The sequence below is a fragment of the Stegodyphus dumicola genome, chromosome 1, assembly GCF_044657685.1.
Source record: "Stegodyphus dumicola isolate Sdum_Otavi_A_Nest chromosome 1, ASM4465768v1".
Classification (NCBI taxonomy): Eukaryota; Metazoa; Arthropoda; class Arachnida; order Araneae; family Eresidae; genus Stegodyphus; species Stegodyphus dumicola.
The window spans coordinates 58339275-58351393 of NC_140768.1; the positions used below are offsets into that span (position 1 = coordinate 58339275).

A 12119-nucleotide genomic window follows, 5' to 3' on the forward strand; every position below is an offset into this window, starting at 1 on the left:
ATTGTGCATAAATGTATGTATGTCATTTTTAGATGACTTGCCTTGGCAACATTTACCAATTATTTAGAAGACTTCACTCGCCGATTGTTAATTGTACTTCTGAGTTGCTGGTATGGTAATGGTGTGTGGTTTGTAAGTAGTTTATAGAGACTAATAGTTTATGATTGTAATAAGCTGATGAAAGAGCTGGTTGCGTTTTAGAGTAAAAGATATCAGTTATAGTTACATTTGAATATTACTTAGTTTGAATTTCAATCTTAGTTTCCTCCCTCTCAAATAGCGGTGTATAACGTTTGTTAAGTTGAAGCTTGTTTTGAGTTTTATAACGTCTAAGAAGTGTAGAAGTAACTTCTTTACTTGCATTTTGAGAGTGGTTCGCCCAAAGATTTTAAGTTAGTCTAAGCTTTAAATTCTTCATACGAAGAAAAGATACTTCTGAAGAAGAAGGACCTGTATCTGATTACTCTCAATATAGATTTAGTTTTATTCAAAATTTACGTAAAACCAAAGTTGCCTTTTTGTTAAATTTTTAATTTATTGTACCGTTTTAATTTAGAAAATGTTTAAAAATGTTAGTCTTTGTTGCCATTTGTGCTAAAGTAAACTTCCATGGCACGAGGATAGTCGAAGAGAATTTTATCCCCGTCCTGTATTCAGAAACTCCTGAACTTAGATATTAATAATAGCCCTGAATGTAAATATATAATAATAAAATAAGCTTATACGAAGCAATAATAAATCTGTTGGTTGCAACGTTATGTGGTACCAAGCATGTACTTGAAATTTTGTACTCTCAATATATGAAAAGATTCCCTATAGAATGGATACAAAAAGTAAATTTTTCATTCAAGTTAAATGAACATTACTTAATACTAAAAGAGTTAAATTATTGAAATGTAATATTTATTAACTTTAGTATTTTATAAGATACTTTCTTTATAAATAAAATAAAATAAAATTGTCAAATGTGCAATTTTTATCGCTTTTAAAACAAACATTTTCTACATTTAAAAAATCTACTGTCATTCCTTTCATTCTATTAACTATAAAATTTTACGTATTTTGCAGAAGTTTAATTTTTGTGTAGATGTTTTTTTCTTCTATCAATAAAATTTGCAGTTCCTTATTGAAAGACTTCATTCCGCTGATGACCTTTTCGGGTTTTTTCGTAAGTTGTGCATTTTTTGCTTTAAAAGTTATTGAATTATATGTCTTTTATTATTTTAAGGTTTTTATTCCTTTAGTTAATATGCATACAATAGTTGTAGAATTATCAATAATTTAAAAGTGGCGAGTTTTAGATAACGAATCACCATTTGTTTAAATTTGAAACTGAGTAGAATAGTGAAATAAGTCAGTTTCTGCATTTTCAATGTTTTTTCTTGCCTAGTGGGAGAAAAGTAAACTTTCAGTTTTGGGCTGCAAACAATCTGCCTTCTTGTCCGCTGATCGAATTGTTTGTTTTTGCGTAGACCTTTCTTATATGAATTGTAAAAACTGCTTTATAACTGTTTCAACTTTAAAATATTTATGATCGATTATTTACTTTCAATATTTAATTTTGAGATTGATTATTATTTAATTTATGTCATATGAATTTTGTTGCCTATAAGCTTTTAATTAACATCTACCTTCCATTCGTTATTGCTCTGTTTAAATTATGTTAAGGCAATATTTCGCCTGGGCGTCTAATTAACTGACAGAAAATTGTTGAACAAAACTAGAACTTATGTAAAGAGTAAAACTAAATGTTGAGTTCGAATTTAATTTCATTTCTAACGAATGTTTAGAAGTCCATAATAATGGTAATTTTCCGGTTGAAATTCTGAAGTGAATTTATTCAATTTTATTACGAAGATAGCTAAGTTATTAATTTAAAGCAATTGCAAGAGTCTCTTTTATTACGTCTACAATCAACATAAACATTAGCTGTATTTTAAAAGTTAGTGAGTGCTACAGTGATTTGTGTTCTTCCTTTCAGCTTTTTTTCAATAAAATTCAATAGCTTTTTGCTGGAATCTTAACATGCTGTATAAATATTTAAATATTTTATCTGGGTAAAAACGCTGTATAATTTGATCATTTTGCAGTTTTTTACTTCATATGGTATTTAAAATTTCGATGACATTTCAAGAATTGTAAAATAGGGCATAGTTTTTGTAATAGAAGCGTTTATTTCGTTTACAAAGTATCATGTACTTTTAATTTAAGGTTTCAAGAATCTGTCAATACCCACCTTTCTTTACCACACAGCTTCCAAAACTAGATTTGTAAATTCTTAATTTCAGGATAATCTGCGCTCAAATTTTGAGTATCAATAATAAACAAAACGTTTCCTTAGCAATAACAGTAAGATTTTAACTATCACGACCAGATATCATCATAACGTATTTCAATAATTTGGATGCATATTTTTTAATAAAAGGTAAAATTATGTACCATAGTTCAAGTAAAATATTGTATATTTTCATTTCTCCTATTTTGTTTCAAAACATCATACAGTTAAAAACTATTACAATTTATAACCATGAAAAATAAAACCTTCATTCTTAAGAATAAATTTCGTTCAAAGAATTATGAAACGCACTTCAAAAGGTTATATAAATGTAAACCAGCTTATTTCAGTAACTTATTTTGACATTTTAAAACTTTTTTTTTTATTTAGAAAAAGAGAGATGTAATGTCATTAAGTATGTTTAATAAACCTAAGGTATTTTCTCCCTCCTTAGAGCGCCCACCAGCGGCCGAGCGGTAAAGACGCTGAACACTGGTAGTTCGGTCCGAGGCTCGAATCCCGCGAGCGGGCTGACTGCATGGTCATTTTTCGTGATTTTCCCCATGTATAACGTGTATACGAGCCAGTTTCCCTTAGAAAGTCCTCCACGAAAGGCATCCCTTCCTTTAGGCAAATAGCCCTCGTGTGCTTTGCCATAACTGAGTAATCCCTCCTTAAAGCATGCCTTCGTATTTTCACTTTAGCAAACTCGGTCCGTATTCAAGAGTTCCAGGTTCGTCCCGGCGACAATAATGATCATTTTTCAGGCTCCTGCTTTAAAAGAAACCTACAGTGGCGACACCTACCTACAGTTTAAAAGAAACCTACAGACTCTACAGTGGCACCTCAACTAAAAGATGGTGGAAAATAATTCGTAGGATTTAGGTATTGGGTCGCCTATTTCCCAGTCGCTCTTTAAAAGAGGGGGGGGAGTATATAATGTATTTTCTCCTTCCTTCCAGCATGCCTTCTTGGCGTTACGGTAGCACACTTAGCGCGTATTCGGGAGGTCCAGATTCCAGTCCCGGCGAGAGCATTGTTCGATTTTCAAGTCTTTTGTTAAGAAAAAGGAAAAAAAAAACCTAACGATTCTACTGACCACAGAAGAAAAACAACAGATGAACACAATTTCCGGAATAACAATCAACAAAATATATAACTGGATTTTGGACTATTTTAAAACCTAAATGAGTGAATATGGAAAATTAGAAACTTAGAGATTTCAATACGTAAATGGTGGGTGGGCATAAAAATATATGAGTAAAAATAGAATTATAAGACTTAAAAAACAAAATGATGATTTCAAAACAAACTAGTTACCAGGTAAAAGCAATTAATAGCTTCTCTGGAGTTCCTGTATAACAGTATATGAAATATAAAGTCTTCTGCTTCGAAAGATTTTTCAAAACATTCTGCTTACTTACAATAATAATTAAATAACTATTGATTTTCACACATAAGGTAGACCGATAAATTAAAACCTCTCTATTTTATCGAGAACACGCTCTTTTCCTTCTTTTATTTTCAGCACACTTCCAGCAGAAAGGAAAATGCGAACATCTTATTGGGAGCATGGAATAAAGAATGCTTTTTTTTTGTAACTTTTTTTTTTCTTTTTACTTGATTCCAACTACCTTTAATTGGCATTCCTTTACTCCCGTTAATTAAGCCGCACTTTAAAATCAGCGCGTCCAGTTTAAGTACCAACATTCTCTTGTTTATCTATGACGAGAACATGTAATCGGCTTTTACTGATAGATTTTTGAATTCTGGGAAGGTAAGTAACTCGGGAAGAAGTTCCCGTTTAATTAAAAATCTTCAGTTCGATATTGAAAAGTTGTTTACATTGCGTAATAGGGCTGAGAGATGTATTTCGTATATCAGAGTTTCTGGGTCAAAACATCTATTTTATCGTAAAATTTGGAGGTCTTACGAAGAAAATGGATCACGAAATTGCTTTGTGGAGCCTTAATGTGGTAATAATTTACTTACAGAGTTATCAATATTTTTACGCCTTTTGGTAAATTTAATGTTTCATGTTTGACTGACTTGAATTCTTCATAGATCTTGTTTATGTGTATCGTTAAGGTATTTTATTGTTTTAATTTATACGGAAGATAAAGTAGTCGTTGCGAAGATACTATATTAGTACTTTCAATGTAATCCAGTCCTTCATAGGAGTTCGCTTAAACTTCTTTTACCACTACTACGAGTAATGCATTAAATTTTTAACCACATTTTATTATAAAATTTACATGTGTTAGAACAAACGATTTTTGAAACATTTAAAACAATTTATCTTTTAATATTTTCAAAAAATATATTAATATATTTCAGTAGGTTATGCTATGGGTTTAGAAAGAAACTGAGCAAAAACGTTTTAAAACTCAAACTAAGGAAAAATTTGGACTTATAATGACATAGCTTTTGCAAAATACCACTATGAATTTTGAAGAACACAGACACGAGATTTTTCTTCAAGTGTCAAATTATGTTTCTCCTCAGGCCCGGAAATCTGCATTTACATGAGTGAAATAAAATAATTTTAATAAAAGGAAGTAAACAAACTTAGCCTATCTATCGAGCAAAATAGAAATGAAAGACACAAAACTATGAGATAAGGGCTTTTAAAACTTTGTAAAAGCTTGACTGGAATTAAAATAATTAACTAAATTTATAAATGTTGACGAATGAGGAAGGTCTTATAAATTGGTTCAACGGAACAAACTGTTTTTACTTATTAAGGGAGCTAAAATATGGTAAATACCAATAATAATTAGCAGGACGAGGCTTCTTTACTTCTTTCTCTGATACGAGATTCATGTTCTTCATCATGAAACTTTAACGTTCGGTTTGCTATATCCACTTATATTAAGCTGCATTAAAAAGTAATATTTTTAATTGTTTCAGAAATTAAATTTACTATAGGGTATTTAAGAATTGAATGTTTACCTTTATTAATGGGAGAGAAAATAATTCAGAACTTAAATCATTAAAAATATGAGGAAAGTTAGGATGTTTAGGAGAATAAAATGGGCCATCATTTAATAATTTCGTGACTCTTAAAAGTAATTTATGTTCATAATAACCGATTGATACTTACATCCATCTTGGATATAATAGTATTGATTTCAAAGACTTTCCTGTAGAAGGCTTTTCCAATAAAAATTAGAAAATCCGATAAAAATATAAGCTTTATCATTGAAGTTACTGTTTCGACTAATTAAGTGACTGAATATTTATTTTTGTGTTTTTGAAATTTTGCAGATTTTGAACGCAACTTCGACAACAAAGGGCATTGATTTTTTATAGGAGGGTTTAGACTTTTGTGAAGACTTATATGTAAGTGATTTTTTTCATCTACCCACAGAACAGCTTTAAATATATTTACTATGAATTGTAGCATTTGTTTTATAAAAATATTTATTCATTAAGTGAACAATATTAAATTACTTATATCTACTAAGTAATTTGAACTTTAAATCAGAATTGAACAATATTAAATTGTATATTACTACCAAGTAATTTAAATTTTAAATCAGATTTTATTTTCGATACATGAATGATTTTATTTTCGAAATTTAAATTCTTAATTTACATATATTTCTAATATCATGACGAAGAGATGAGACTTTTTTTTAAGTAATTTCGGATATGCGATTTAAAGATTTATATACTTTTGAAAGGGCTTATTATAACTATTCAAGTTGCACTTTTGTATTATAATATATTATAATAAAGTTCGCTTTTTTGCCGAAAAAATTCTTGTTCGGTATTGTACCCTTCCCCCACTCATTTAAAACGTTTCTAACTGTAAAATTTTTATTTTTAGCTACAAAGTGGGATTACAAAGTTCTTAGGTTTAATATTAATAACAAAAACAAATTATATAAAAAATAATGAGGCACATTTTCGTCCGTAAATAGTCTAATTGGATATAATCGCTAAGGTTTCAACATTTTTAGGCATGCAATAGATCAATTTCTTATTTAAATCAAAATTTATTTCACATTGCTGTGTTATTGTATATTTTTGTTATATATATATGTGTGTGTGTAATGAAAGCAAATATTAGAAGTCCTGATGTCGGAACACTGAGACGTAGAAACGTATTAACGTTGTTTAACGTAGAACGGAAATCCATACTGAAGATAGAAAAGGAAACTTGTCAGCCGAGGCACATTAAATCTTGATTTATTTCACTAAGCAGGTTGCGGCCACAAACAACTTGGCACATTATTTGTGCCTATTTCGAAAACATTTACATTTTTAACACTGTGGCGATAGGAAGAGTGCACAGCGAAATTACGTCCAAGTAGCACACAGAGAAAAGCTAAATTGCTCAGTTATCTAGTATGGAAGCTCACCAAGAAGAAGGTTTTGATTTAGGTTAAAAAAGTTTCAGTTCTCGAAATTTTGAGATTAAGTTCCAATTCAGCTACTTCATAGCGTTACGCAAGCCATGCAAGATGGGTTGATCTAGCAATGGCGCTGTCCAGAAATGTTATTAATCTTTCTTCTTTTAGAATAAACAGAAAATACCCTAATTAAAAACGAGGAATTAAGAAGCTATTTTTAAATATTTTATTTTTGCATGTTTTTTATCTTTCACATATATATAAACATATGAAAAAAATAAAATTAAAATGTAATTAAATATCTCAAAAGCGAAAGAAAAGATAATACTTAATCATTTTTTTCATATGTGCGAAGTACGAGATGGCATATCCACGATATATCTTGGTAACTGATATATCCACGATATGTCTGAGAAGTTTCAATGCGTACAATGGTGTTTCTTAGGGCCTTTATAGCCTAATCGTCATTCTCAGCCTTCAAATAACCTGGAAATACCCAGGAAATATTTATAATATGTTTCTATATGTTTCCATGCTACTGAAGATACGAGGTTCTTTGCAGTTTATCTGAGGTCTTCTGGGTTCTCACTTCGATGAACTGTCAAAGAAACTTCGACTGGTTTTTGTTACGGAATATGACATGACACCATTCGTCAGCAGACAACAATGATTTATGGCAGATAGAAAATGTTTCTTGATCATTGTTTTTCTCGCTTTAGGTTTATTTTACGGTTTAGGGTTCACGTAACCTATTAGAAATTTATTCTTATTTATTTTGTCTTTTGTGTTATTAAACAGAATTAATGCATTGCATCAAACAATTGTCATGTGCTTAAACTTATTCTTCCCTTTAATAGTATCTTTTGAATTGACTAACTGCTGCATCACAATAATCTCCATGCTAGCAAGTGGATCGAATTTCGATTATTTAAATTTAACTTTAAAAACGGGGAAAATTTGTTAAATCTAGGAGCGTTTGAATCCGTGTTCTTTGAAGTGAGATTAGACGGAATATTGTTTTATTAACTCATTGCATACTTATTAACTCATCACATAAACTTCATGCATTAATTCTATCATTAGACGTTTAGGTGATAATTATTCATATAATTTATGCAGCAAAAATCAATCTAAGCTTAATTTTCTGAGTACTCTTAGATAATTTGCTTTATATTGCTTTATATAAAAATTAGTGCACCAAAAATCCAAAAGTAACGTTTCGAAACTTTGCTTCTGTTATCTTCTTTATATTTAAGTCTTTGTCGTAATTATTAAAGAAATTATGGAAAATAAATATCATATGAAAGATCTGTTTGAAATTTAGAAAAAGTGAAAACATGAACTTATTCAATCATCCGATCATTTTTTGGGGAGTTTTATTTTTCTTATTAATAAAGTGTATCATTTATTTAAAAAAGGAAGTTTTTGAAAATACCTTAAATTAAGAAGATTACTCATGGGATTCTCAATTTTAACATTAACGAAATAAAGAAGCATTGTATTTTTATGTAGGAATGCCAATTTTATGTTTTTCGTTTCTTTTTACATTAGGGAAATGATTTTTCTTATGCCATATTCATGATCATGATATGGTGCAGACAAGAAAAGTCAGAAGCTTCTATCCGACTGCATATAATGAGTACTTCTTCAGTAACTATTAGTATCGAGTAGGTAATGAGCATGCTTTAAAAGGAAATCTCAGCGCTATTCAAAAAGCGGATGGGAAGTTAAAAGAATCCTCTCTTCTTTTGCTGCTGTCGAATGAAAATAAGAAACCCTTAATACCCCAGAAGTCTTAAAGTTATGTGGGAAAAGAAGGCCTCTTGCCATAAAATGATAGCATGATATAATACATGTACCGAATTAGAGTTGAAAACTGTTTTTAGTTACGTTAGATCTGAATTTCTTAATCTTTTTGATAAAAATGTCCTCTTTTATCGTAGAGCTGCTAGTTTGCTCAAATAGAAGGATTAAAATGGATTATTTGCAAAAATGATGACAAATATTTTAAATGATATTTATTTCCTTCAGATGTAATTTAAAATTTAACCAAAAGTTCCTTAAAATAACGTATTAAGACATGACTTTAAATTCAAATTTTAATGAGATAAATGGTAGCGCTTTTTTTGTACATACTTAACATTAAACTTTATGGATGAGAGATGAATTCTCATAGCCGGTTCGGCACCACGTATGTTGTAGTATCTATGTTTACTTAAACTTTTCGGTATTTCCTTTTTACGTAAACTAAGGAATCCGTTTCGATTATGCATATCAGTTGCAAATGGTAAAAATGGCCTTTTGGGATAGTTGAGTATATTCGCCTTTTAAACTACACCAGAGTTCCACTAAAGGCATTAATTTCAATTTTTCTTGCAACGATGAATCAGATGTCATTTCAATAACAGTTCCGTATTCTTCTGCTGGCATCATCGAAGATGGAATGGGTTTAAAAAGGGGATTTTAATCCGTAATTCATTTTGTCATTTAATCTGCTGGTCATTTAGAAAATCCTAAACTCAAACCTTTCAGGTAATGAATATTGTTTTCAATCAATGTTCCTCCTGTCTCAGACCCTTTATTTTCTAAACTCTAAAGAGATTTGACTGTTGAGAAGCAATCAACGTCTTTGAAGCGCACATAAAATCGAACAAAATTTATATCTCTTTAAGCACGAAGTTTTTATGAGCAGATAACACATTTACTTGTTTGTCCTGAATGGTCAAAGTGCGTTTATTGATTTGTATAAAAATATTGTTAAAGGAGGCAATTTTAAGCAACGAATTTCTAACAAATATTCAAATTCTGAATTCGATATTGTGTTCAGAAAAAAGCATAGACCTCCACCCTTAGCTCAAAAATACGGGTTAGAATCATTCCTTGAAATAACCATCTGACTTTATTATGTAGAAGAAGAGATGTATGCCCACTCTCCTTGTTCTCATATAGCATTTTGAATAAGTGATTACTTAGTGGCCGTTATATTCTGACGTTAATAACATGCAAAACATCTTGAAGAGCAGTTTGATAGCTAGGGGACAGTTTTGTTGTAGCAAGTGCCCGCGTAGGTATCATGCAGTAGTTACTAGAACAGTCTTTTGCGATATTTTTAAAAACCAGTATAACCCACTAATTTTACCTCTCATAGTTTTTGCTCCATCGGTACAGTATCGATGCACTTTTCAATTGGTTTTTTGTTCTCTTCAAAAAGAGAATTTAAAAGACTGAATATTTTCATTCGAATAGTATGTGTTGGTAAAGACCTGCAGAACAGAAGATCCTCTAATAATAATAATGCGTTTTTGTGCTAATACCTAATGATTTCAATTAATATTGCGAGTAGAGCTACATAGGTAGATTCATTCATTTGTAAAAAAAGCTATGTCGAAGCGAAAAGTAAGTTAATTTTTTATATTAACATTTAAACCTTAGATGAGCTGATCTATCGTGTCATTTGAAATAGGATCACAGTTATTTCTAATGCTGTTTCATCATCTAAAATACACCTAACCATCTCCAGAATCGAATTTTTAACAAGAATTTTCGCAATTAAGTACGTTTGAGTAAGATGAACTATTTGATAACTAACTAAGAAGCCGCAGTAACTTTTACAACTTTTACTTACTGTTTGCATAATTCAAACCATAAACCTTTGTAATTTTGAGAGATATTCACACTTTTGAATGAAGAATTTTAACATTTTATTCTTTAAAACGCCATGAACACATTCCAAATGACAATGCATTTTAGCTGGAGCCATAGCGCTATATGTATAACTCTTTTTGCTCTCGCTATTTGCAGCAGGAGAGTTATTAATAATTTTTGCATAAATAATGCAGAAGCGTTTTCCCAAATAGACATAAAACATTCACCATCTAAATATTTCAGTAACTGTTTTGAGTTGACTACTTATAAAAGCACTGACTGGCTTAACGGGACGATTTCGCTTGTATCATTCTCATTACTATCATCATTATCTTTAATAAAATAGTTATTGAGTCCGAAGCGGAAGAGCCAAGTAGGGACTTAAAACGCTTTAGAATGCCTTTTTGGCCAACTTTACACCCTGAAACAAAATTTCGAAAACGATGACAACGGACAAATGGATGAGAATCGTTTCAGTCCTTACGGATGAGAGTCGTTTTAGTGCCACAAGCGATTCTCAACGCCAGTTGATTTGGAGAGAGGTTGGGACACGGTTTCAACCCAGTAACATCACGGAAAGAAACAGTTACGGGGGTTCTGGAGTTCTCGTCTGGGGAGTCATTATGCTGAACGGGCAGACAGATCTCCACGTTAACAACAGAGGTTCTGTAACCGGGGATCGCTATTGTCAAGAGGTGATTATTCCCCATGTGCGTCTCTTCCGAGGTACCATTGGAGCAGACCTCGTTTTTATGGATGCACGGCCACGCCGAAATCCTGCTGTTCAGAAGCGATTGGAAAGTGAAGATATCACTCGAATGGCTTGGCCAGCATACTCCCCTTATTTAAATCCCTTAGAACATGTGTGGGGTGCTTTGGGAAGGCGCCTTGCGGCACTGTTACATGCTTCGGGGAACACCCAACAACTGAAACAGATGCTGATTGAGGAATGGGCACTCTTACCTCAAGATCTGTTGGATAATCTGGTGCTAATTTAGGACAGACGGTGCAAAGCAACCATTGCAGTAAGGGGACGGCATATCCCATACTAAGGAACATATGCTTGTTGTTCTTCCTCATGTACAGACAACATGTGTAACGATACTATGAGTGCAGTAAAGCTTGTTTTTATTTGATTCCATACTGTATGCATTGTATTCATTTTTGCGCAAGTATGCTTTCCTCATCATTTCAATACAAAATGCTGTCTCTCATTTCTGAATTTTATGTATCTCAGATGATTACTCATGGAGTTATGGTGAAAAGAAAACCTGTTGCTTAAGTTTTACACACCGCTAAATAATATGATATTATGAAAACTAGTAAAGTTTATAAATGAGCAAAAAACAATTGAAATAAAAAATATAAATAAATAAAAAAAACTTTCAAACAATTTTGATTTTGTAAAATGCACATCAACAAGTTTTTTATGCTCAAATATACAAGATGCCTTGTATTTTTAAAACTGGGGGATTTCCCATGTATTTTTAGATCAACGGGATCACCATGTGTAGAGATTAATAAAGAAATGATCCAGAGAATCACTGATATGGTATTTCGGGTGATTCTTCGTGGTTGCTGTACAATACCAACACTTGTCCTGATACCGTTTCGCGACGTCGGGCTGTCTCACTTGACTATCCAGATTATTAACGGAAAGCGAGAGTTGGTTTTTATTCTATTTTTGTAATTTTGTAGGCGTTAATTTGTATCGCTTTCTTCAAGTAACTTTCTTGAATGTTATGTTGATGTAAGTTCTCAGAACTAAGTGAGTTAGGTTAAGTGAAACACTGTGTAAGAAGCACTGTCTTAAATAATTCCAGTAAGAAAGCAGCTTTACG

General features: G+C 31.5%; 1 protein-coding gene across 1 annotated transcript in view; it reads left to right on the forward strand.

The window, feature by feature from the left end:
• Positions 1 to 12119, forward strand: part of LOC118181916 (metabotropic glutamate receptor 1-like) — a 574264-nt gene that overhangs the window by 134565 nt on the left and 427580 nt on the right. The window contains exon 2 of the mRNA XM_085815122.1: positions 5543 to 5617. The gene's annotated coding sequence lies outside the window, so the exon portion shown is untranslated. The remainder of the gene's footprint in view (positions 1 to 5542; positions 5618 to 12119) is intronic.